A 10459-nucleotide genomic window follows, 5' to 3' on the forward strand; every position below is an offset into this window, starting at 1 on the left:
CTTCAAGACATTTGTATCCTTTATGGAGATTGCTATAACCAATAAAGACACATTGAGTAGAACGAAACTCTAGTTTGTGACGATTATAAGGACGAAGATTAGGATAACAAGCACACCCAAAAATTTTGAGAGAGTTGTAATCGGGTTTTTGATGAAACAATCGCTCTAAAGGGGTGAAGTTGCCAATCACTTTACTGGGCAAGCGATTTATGAGATATGTAGCTGTGATAAAAGCTTCATCCCAATACTTGAGAGGCATTGACGCATGAGCAAGAAGAGATAGCCCTACTTCAACAATATGACGATGTTTGCGTTCAGCAGAACCATTTTGTTGATGAGCATGGGGACAAGAAACATGATGCTCTATGCCTATTTCACGAAAGAAAGAATTGAGTTTCTCATATTCTCCTCCCCAATCACTTTGGACTGTGAGAATCTTTCTGTCAAAGTGTCGTTCAACAAGTTTTTGGAATTCTTGAAAGACGGAAAAGACTTCGGATTTGTACTTAAGCAAGTATATCCAAGTAAATTTGCTATAGTCTTCAATAAAACTAACATAATATTTTTTCCTTCCAAAAGAATCTCATGCATGACCCCATACATCACTGAAAATAAGTTCTAAAGGAGCATGTGAAACACTAGTTGACTTAGGATAAGGGAGTTGGTGACTTTTGACACATTGACAAGCATCACAAACAGACTCTTCAACTTGACTATGGGACAATAGAAGATTGTCTTTATTCACTATTTGCTTAACTATAACTGATGACGGATGTACTAATCTTTGATGCCATCTTGCCAAAGATGGCTTGACAACAGAGTGGGCTTGACGACGACGATGACGACTAAGAGCTCCGGATGTGATGGGGTAAAGGCCTCCAATGCATCTACCGTGATGAAGGAGCTCCCTCGTTGCCCGATCCTTTATAAAAAAATATGTCGGATGAGTTTCAAAGAAGACATTGTTATCAACAGTTAGACGAGACATAGATGCAAGATTTTTGTCGGCTTGTGGAACATGAAGGACATCCTTTAAAAGAAGATCACGTTTTGAACTAGGGGAACTAATTAATGCTTGACCTATGTGATGAATGTTCATACCTCCACCGCTTGCGGTGTGAATCTGGTCGCTGCCGTGGTATTTCTCCCGGAAAGCAAGCTTCTCGAGCTCACTTGTGACATGATCCGTTGCACCGGAGTCAGCATACCACACCATCCCTGCATCTTCTTCTTGTTCTCGTATGGCTGCAGCAACATGACGCTCGTCGGGGACGTAGTCTTGATCAAAGTGATGCCAGCACTCCATCACCTCGTGACCCGACTTTTTGCATAGCTGACAGCGGGGCCGTCGGTTGTTGGAAGAGGATGTGCCTCTATGCCCGTAATGATTATGGTTCTGATTGTGATTGTAGCCGCCTCCACCTCCACCTGTAATCTGGTTCCTGTTGTAGCCGCCTCCTCCTGTACCCGAGCGCGAGGACTGAGAACCACCGCGCCCACGCCCGCTGCTACTGTTGCTGCGACCACGTCCCTGCTGCCCACGACCTCCCGTGTTGCGCCCCGAGAGGTGGCATTGGCAGAAGATTGACGAGGGTTCAGACCATGGAGCAAGTTCATGCGGGCATCAAAGGAGAGAAGCTGGTTGTATAATTCCTGGACGGTGACTGGTTCTACCCGAGCAGCAAGAACAGAGACTACAGGATTGTAATCTAGGTCAAGACCAGCGAGAATATGTGAGGTGATTTCCCCATCAGAGAGGGCGACTCCTCCTGCGCAAGCGATCTCATCGATGAGAGATTTGACCTTGGCGAGGTAATCTGCCATGCTTGAACTTCCCTTCTGAAGATTGTGAAGAGCAATCCTTGTATTAATGGCTTGCGCTTGTGATTGAGCTGCAAACGTCGCGTGGATGGCAGCCCATACCTCGGAAGGAGTCTGGAGCATAACAACCTGGGCCAAGATCTCGCGGGAAAGAGACCCCATCAGGAAACCTTGAAGTTGCTGTTGCTGCGCATACCAGATGACTCTAGCCATGTTGACGATCTGTTCTTCCTTCCCGTCCTTGGTGACGGTGAGGGTGGCTGGCGGTGCTTGGCTCGTCGGCTCGAGGAAGTGCGACATCTGTGCGCCTTTGATTTGAGGCAGCACGACGGCCTTCCACAGGAGAAAATTGCTCCTGTTTAGCTTCTCTTGAGGTGGAGGTCCAATGGACACGGCGTTACTGGTGCTGGATGATGGGGCGAAGAGGGAGGCGGATGAATCGGTGGTGAGGGCACTCATGGTGCTGGCGAGGGCGGAGGAGGTAGTTCCTGTCATGGCTTTCCTTGTAGCTAGATGGAATCGATCTAGGAGGAAGAGGCTCTGATGACCATGTTAAACTTATGATGGAAGCGTATAACCCTTTGCTCGGGCCGCACGTGTATATATATATCAATGATGCCGTGGCTTACAAGTTGTAGATCGATCAATCTATTACAGAGAAGAGTCGGTAAAGAAGAAGGAGAAAGACAGAAGAAGAGATAGACTAGGATTACAACATGAACAGCTTTTCTATCTCAACACAACTTATTCTAACAAATAAATCATACCCAGGTGCAAGAAAAGGAGGCATCACTGGTACATATATAACATGGCGTGTGATAATTTTGGCAACCCCTTCTTGCACATCATGCCATTAGACATGAATATTATTGCTAAATGTCAACTGTAGATTTCATCACCTCATTGTTGAAAGAAAGTGCGCCGGCCCTCTCTGATAGATGATGTGCCATCCTCATAGGTGGAGCCCTTGTGGAATTCGTCTTTGTTGACCCAGCCATGGTCGTCGCCACCGCCGACAGCTGCGAGTAAATGGCACTGGCGGTCTAAGAACTTGTTCTACGAGTGCACTTTAGTCACACAACTTGCAAACCTGAAAAATCCGTCACAGAACTTGCGTTGCGGGTGCATTTAAGTCACACACACGAGCTGAACCGGTTCGGACACCCGGTTTTCTCTGTTCTGAGGTCACGTGGTGGATGTGGAGGGCTGTATTTTTACAGATAGCCCCCTGAACTCTCATGTAATGCCACATTGATACTCCCTCCATTCTCATGGAGCAGCTAGACGGTGTCACCCATTAGCACATTGTGTGCACAGTTTCAGGAACTCTATGTGACGGAATTTAGACCGATGCTAGAGAGGTAGCAGCAGAATTCAGACTGAATGTTGGAGAGTGATGTGCATCCACCCACCTGGTTCTATGGGGACTATGTCCGGCACGACATTGCTCGCCCGCCGGTGGCGGCGGGGGCTCACGGCCTGGAGGGGACGACGCGGTACACGCCATCGAGCGAGTTCATCCTCTTGATGCTCTTGGCCGAGCTCAACTTCATGTTCATCGGGAGGGACTGCGACCGGTGCATGCCCGTCTTCTCCTGCTACCAAATTAGTTCGGATAAGTTCACGGTCGTCATAATCCAAACAAAGAAAAATAAAACTAGATCAAAATGCTTACAGCGGTGGCAGGAACACTCGGCGGCGTCTTGTTGGCGGCGTGCACGGAGGCCGAGAGCACGCCATCATCCGCCGCCAGGAGCGACGAGGTCCTAGCGATCCTTCCGCTGAAGAACCTGGAGAGGGACGCCTCATAGCCTCTGACCGACGACTTGAAGCTGCCCCCTCCCGGCAGGACGGCGTGCGCTGCGGCGCCGGCGGCTTGCTGGAACGGAACCTGAGCCGGACTTTCTGCTGGCGTTGGAGCCCGGTGTTGCTGCTACAGCTTCTGCCTCTGCTGCCGCCGTCGGTGTGAGGGGCGCGCTGCTCTCCGCCGGGATGTCGATGGAGTGGTGCGACGGTCTCTTGGGCTGCTGATCGTGAGGCGCAGGGCCTCCTCCTCCTCCTTGCATTGGATTTGTTATTATAGTACTACTACTCTCCTACAAATCGAAGAGGAGGAAGAAGAAGAAGCAGCAGAGGAAAGCTTCAGCTCAACTGAAAACAGGGTGAATCCACATGAATCATCTGGCGGACGCGCAAGTGAGTGACCAACTAAGATCAGCACATATGCATGTACCAGTACCGGCGTCGGTGAAGCGAGGTCTTTGGCGCCCGCCGTTTATGGCCTCGCATCCGGGACTCGAATGTCTTTCCTCAAGAGATGTGGCAGCGCGCCGAGCCGAAGATGCGGCCGGAGCGCGGGCGGGTTGCCATCGCCCGCACGGCTGCCATGCCGGCCCTCGAGCAGGATTTCCGCAGGCATGTCTTGTACGCCACCACACCGTCGGCGACGGCGGCCTGGCCGCGGACGAGCTCGATGAGGCAGCAGCGCTGCCTGTCTCCTCTCCCATCGGCAGCGAACAGAGGGAGTAACAATGCGGCGTTACGTGAGAGTTCAGGGGGCTATCTACAAAAATCCAGCCCTCCACAGCTGCCACGTGCGCCGCACGTGACCTCAGAACAGAGAAATCGGGCGTCCGACCGGTTCAGCTCGTGTGTGCGACTTAAATGCACTCGCAACGCAAGTTCTGTGACGGATTTTTTCAGTTTGCAAGTTGTGTGACTAAAGTGCACCCGCAGAACAAGTTCTTAGACCGCGAGTGCCATTTACTCGACAGCTGCAGAGCGGAGCAATAGTGCGCAGAGGTCCCATTGGTTGTGGCGTTGTGCATTCATCAACGATCAGGGAGTTTAGGCAGCCGGCGATGGGATGGCCACCCGGCTCGTGTGCCAACGCCCAAAGAGATGAAGCCATGGAGGCTAGGCAGACTGCGGTGTTTGCCGGAGGAGCAGAGGAGTAGAGCAACGACATGCACACACCAAATCGGCTATGCCTTCCTCGACGATCTTGGTGGCCCGCAGTAGAACGGCGGCCCAACCGCGTAGAGAGGAGTACAAGGCGAGGAAGACCTGCGGACGTGCAAGAGTGGACTTCACGTCGAGATGGCCTGTCGCCTGTGGTCGCCAGATTCTGCTGTAGAGAGAAGTGGATTCTTTTGTTCTGAGCAGGAGATCATAGTTGTGTGCAGGTAGAGGAAAAGGTGACCTCTTTCTTATGGAGCGTTGTTTCCGTGAAATAATTTCATTTTTATTTTTTATGTGGGAGATCGAGAGGATTTTTAAGGCGAGAGGTTGTTCGACTGGCTCTTACGATTATGAACTGAACCATTAGTGTTTAGGCTGGTCACAATGGGGAGGAATTTAGGAGTAACATCACACACTCCAATACAACTTTGTTTATGTGGCACATATTTAATGAAGAGAGAGGTGCTTGTGGTAACTAACTAAGTTACCGGAACATCACACACTCCAAGAAAACAATGAGTCTATAACCTAATAAATACATCGTTGCATGACACTACATAGATGTTCCTATCCACTATGGAGGTAGTAACATAGTCTAGGGAAGTGTGTAAGTTACTAGCTTATGTTCTTGTCCATTATGACCAGCCTTAAGAAAAGAAACTGAACTATTAAGAAGGAGGTTACTCGGCTCTCACGGTCGGAAACTGAACAATTAATTAATGGGGAACTAAGCGTCTATTCTTGTTGCTGAACTGTACGTGCATGTGCATTTGAGTAGGCACTCAAAAGTAGGAGATTAATTAGTGGTTAGACAAAAAATGAAAATGATGGACTCATGTGAACGCTGATGTGGCAATTCGCTGATGTGGACAATATGCATGATAAGAGAATGGGGAGCAACTTCTTAAAAATGATAGATTAGTCAAATTCCGCTCATCTTAATTATAGCGATATGACTTGTCATTAGTTTTCCTTAATTATGTAAGTGCCGCTTTATATTTTCTTTGAAACCTTCTTGCATATATCCTCTTTAACTTGCTACTACCATAGCTTGTTTTTTCATGACCATGTTGTTTTGCTACTACAAATCGTTTAGCATACTGAAATGACTTGTTACATTATTGACATGATTCGTTACTTCTAAAAAGTACTGTTACAATCATTATTAACATACTCATCGCAAAAGATCTTCCTATTCTTCTTACCAACCCCATGCATGTTTTGTGTGGTTTATATATGATCTTTCATTCTTCATGCTCTAGCACTTCTCTGTAAATCTTGTCGATGTCTTCGTTAGTTCTTACCCAACGGACTACTATTCAAGATATGATTGTCAAAATAAAAAACCAGAAGCTATGAGTTTAAGCGGTAACCAGAAAATTGTGACATGGTGCATGTTTGTTGTTTTCATGTAGCGAGTTTTTGAAAACATGTATCATGGATTTTTTTTAGCCGGGCATAACCCCTTTCCATTATTTTCATAACGGAAATACAAAAGTTTGTCAAACTGGAAGGAAACCGAAAGGGGAAATGCGAGCTCAACGCATCACTGGGAAACCCACAATAGACACTCGTCATCGAGCAACCTATCATGGGGCGAAAACCCAGTGACACTATCAGAACCAGCATCACCAACCCAGAAGTAACCAAAGTCTAGGATCATATCAGCCACATGAGGCTCAAACATAAGCTCATGCAGGAACCACAAGGACACTAAAGTTTTGCATATGACACAAAGTTAAACTTAGCAATGCACAGGGACCATGTCTGAATCATCCCTGCCTCTCTGATTCCCCGTGTCTGAATCATCCCTGTCCTGCATCCCCTGGTGCTGCACATATACGCATCAAGGTCGACGCGTTGATCTTCAGCATCTTGGTTCCATGCTCCATGGCCTCGCGCTCAGCTCCATTCATCAGCCCTGCCCAGTAATTCAAATACCCACAGGCTGAGTAAACCACCTATAAAGGGACCTCATCTGTTTGGACTCAAACGTCACTTTGTTACGATAGTTCCACAAAGCCCAACACATTACTGCCAAGCCAAAAGTATAGAATTTTTCCCCATCAGGAAGGAACATATAGCACTAGGCAAAATATTGCCACACATTATTTGGGCAACGATCCAAACACGTCCAACAGTTCTCCACATAACTCTAGCCACAGGACATGTGAAGAAAATGTGTTGAGAGGTTTCTCTTTCGTTGCAAAACAAGCATGTAGGGTTGCCCGCCCATTTCCTTCCGCCCATCACATCTCTAGTGAGGACAGCATCTTGAAAGAGTTGCGAGAGGAATATTTGAATTTTTTTAAGGGAATCTTGGATGCCCAGATCCATTTGTAGTCACATCCCCTCACATTTTTTTCTAGATACTCATAGACAGACTTGGTTGTGAATTTACTCTTCTTCCCCAAAGCCCAGATTACCTCATCTGGCACATCTGATTGAGGCCAGGAGTCCACCACCACCCACAGTTCCCTCCATTGCTCCACTAGAGGTGGGTGAAGTCTCCTTCTAAAAAAGTCCCCATCAACTCCTTTTCTGAAATCTGAGACTGTGATTTCTTTATCATTGCATATATTGTATAACATAGGAAATTTATCACGTAAAGGAGGCTCATTATTGACAGGATCAACCCATAATCTGACCAAGTTGCTTGAATTAAGAATCACTTTTCTCCCAGCAAAGTAATTCTCTTTAACTTTCATAATGGCTTTCCATATGGGGGAATCGCCAAATTTACTTTTTACCGAGGCAACCGTATCTTTTTTGAAATATTTGGTCCGTATAACCTCTTGCCAAAGCCCCTGTTGGTTCTCTAACTTCCAACACCACTTGGTGAGGAGGCTAACATTTTGTTGATGCAAATCTTTCACGCCCAGGCCCCCTTTATTTTCCAATCTGCATATTCTGGACCACCTCACCAAATGGTAACGTTTTCGCCCATCATGTTCTTGCCAAAAAAAGTTTACAGTGTTTGTCTAGTTTTACGATCACCGTCTTCGGAAGAAGAAACATAGCCATGTAGTAATACACAATGCTCATGAGCGAGGAATTGAGTAATATCAGTCTCCCTCCCGAAGATGATGCATTCCCAATCCAGGCCTCACATCACTTTAGGAATCGATCATCCATGAAATCCCATTCAAGGACGCGCAGTGTAGAGAAGCTAACTGGCACTGATAGGTATTTCATAGGAAAGTGTCCAATATTACAATTGAACAGTTCCACATAAAAGGCCAGTGTGTCCTCATCCCCCCCAACACAGAGGACCTCACTTTTAAGGAAGTTGATTTTTAAACCAGACATAAGTTCGAACATGTATAGAAGCAGTTTCAGGTTTACAGCAGCATTCTTATCATGTTCAAAACAAATGACAGTGTCATCTGCATACTGCAGGATAGCTACTCCCCCTTCAATCAAGTCAGGGGCAAGCCCAGTTAGGAGCTTTTCCTTTTGGGCATTACGTATCATCTTTGAGAGGGTCTCAACAGCTAGATTGAACAGGAAAGGAGAGTGGGGGTCACCTTGACGGACCCCTTTGTGGCTTTGGAAATAAGGTCCCACCTCATTATTTAGCTTAATGCTCATAGTGCCATTGTGCAAGATTTTTTTAACCTATCCGCACCAGGTTGGGCCAAAACCACGGCTACGATGGCACTCAAGGAGGAAGTCCCGGTTTTTCTTGTCGTAACCTTTTTCAAAGTCCAATTTTAAAACCACCCCAACTTTTTTCTTGACATGCGCATGATGCAACACCTCGTGAAGAGTGAGGATTCCATCCATTATGTTTCTGTGTTTAATGAATGCATTTTGGTGTCGACTAATTAGCTTATCAGCATAAACAACAACCCTATTATCAAGCACTTTAGTGATAAGTTTATAGGGGCACCGAAGTAAGCATATGGGGCGATATTGCTGGATTTTCTTAGCCCCATTCATCTTAGGAATCAGAGTGATCACACCATAGTTTAGGCGTGCAATATCTAAGGTGTTGTCATGGAAAGCTTTGAAAAGCCGCATTAGATCTCCACAAAATCTCAGCAGTGTTTGTAGAATTCAACCGGGATGTTATCCGGTGCAGGGGCCCTGATGCTCTCCATACTAAACATGGCCTTTTTAACTTCCTCTTCCGTAAACTCGCTAGTGAGCAGGATGTTGTCTTCACTAGTAAGCTTTCCCCCCTCCACCCATGTATCAGGAGATAACTGGAATATATTTCCTCTGGCCGGTCCAAACAGCTCTTTATAATAGGAAGTAGCATGAGTTAGAAGATTTTTTGTGCCCTCAATCACCACTTCTCTGTCAGTCAGGGAGTGTATGGTGTTTTTTTTTTATTTTTTTACCATTCGCAACACGATGGTAAAAAGCTGTGTTCTGATCCCCTTTTAGCAACCAACGTTCATTCGAATGTTCTAGCCAAAAGAGCTCTTCACCAGCAAGGATGTCATTAAGCTTGGCGCATAGGGTGGTTCTTTTTTCATACAACTCCGGTGTCAGGGGCTCGCCCTCTTCTATCTTTTCAATCTCCTCTAATTCCTCTTTGATCTCGTTTTTCCTGTTTTGGGCATGGCCAAAAGAGTGAGAACCCCAACCCTTAAAGTATTTCTTGAGACGTTTCAGTTTAATGTTGAGGATATTGATTGGATCGCTAACGTTTACCGGCTGCTCCCAAATGTTCTTAGCTTTAACATAAAATTCCTCGTTCTTCAACCAGCTAAGCTCGAATCTAAACTCACGATTGTGAAGGGGGTTGTTTTTCACAGGGCTCGTGGATAGGAGCATCGGGTTGTGATCTGACACATCCCTAACCAGCTTGCGGACTGAGATAAGGGGAAAAATATCTTCCCAATCAAAGCTCATCAAAATTCTATCCAGCTTCTCTAACGTAGGATGCTTTTGACTGTTCGTCCAGGTATATTTACCTCCCCCCATATCTATTTCTCGCAGGTTTAAGGAATGGGTAACATCATTGAACTTATCCACATAGCGAGAGTGAGTCAGGTGTTTGTTTTTCTTGCTACTCTCTCTGAGAATGTTGAAGTCACCCCCACAATGTAAGGTAATCTAACCTGCGAGCATACCACTCTTAATTCTTCAAGGAATTCTTCTTTGTTATTCTCCCGTGGAGCCCCATATACGACTATGATGGCCCACGTGCATTTGTTTTTAACATCAAAAACATTAGCTTGAATGAGGTATTTTCCTATCGTCCAGGAAACAATATCCAAGGTTTCTTTTTTGATGCCACACAAAATGCCACCTGATTTGCCAACAGAGGGTACCTAGTTCCAGTTAAATCTATCAAAGGGATCAATCTTTCTCAAATACTTAGGGGTAAACTTAGTTTTCTTAGTTTCTTGGAGGCCAATGAAATCTAGGGAATGATCTCTAATAATATCAGAGAAGCAGGTAGTCATCCCCTTCTTACCTGCCCCTCTGCAGTTCCAAAATATGCCATTCATTTTTTTTCTTTTTGCCCCCCCTCTTGGTAACTCTACTAGGAAGCTGAGTAGAGTTACCATTGTCATCTTGCAAGGAAATCTCTCCTCTTTGACTTCTAGTTATAGGTCTAGCAATGACCACATTAACCTGTCTCTCTCTTTTCTTTTTAGATCGAACAAAAGTAAATTTATCATCATCAACATCATTCTCATCCCCCCAGTTCATATTTAAA

The 10459-nt window shown here is 45.9% G+C and overlaps 1 pseudogene; it reads right to left on the reverse strand.

The window, feature by feature from the left end:
- Window positions 1-1622: 1622 nt before the first annotated feature.
- LOC119296324 lies at window positions 1623-1761 on the reverse strand (annotated as a pseudogene).
- Window positions 1762-10459: the final 8698 nt, after the last annotated feature.

Source organism: Triticum dicoccoides, chromosome 1A (assembly GCF_002162155.2).
Source record: "Triticum dicoccoides isolate Atlit2015 ecotype Zavitan chromosome 1A, WEW_v2.0, whole genome shotgun sequence".
Lineage (NCBI taxonomy): Eukaryota > Viridiplantae > Streptophyta > Magnoliopsida > Poales > Poaceae > Triticum > Triticum dicoccoides.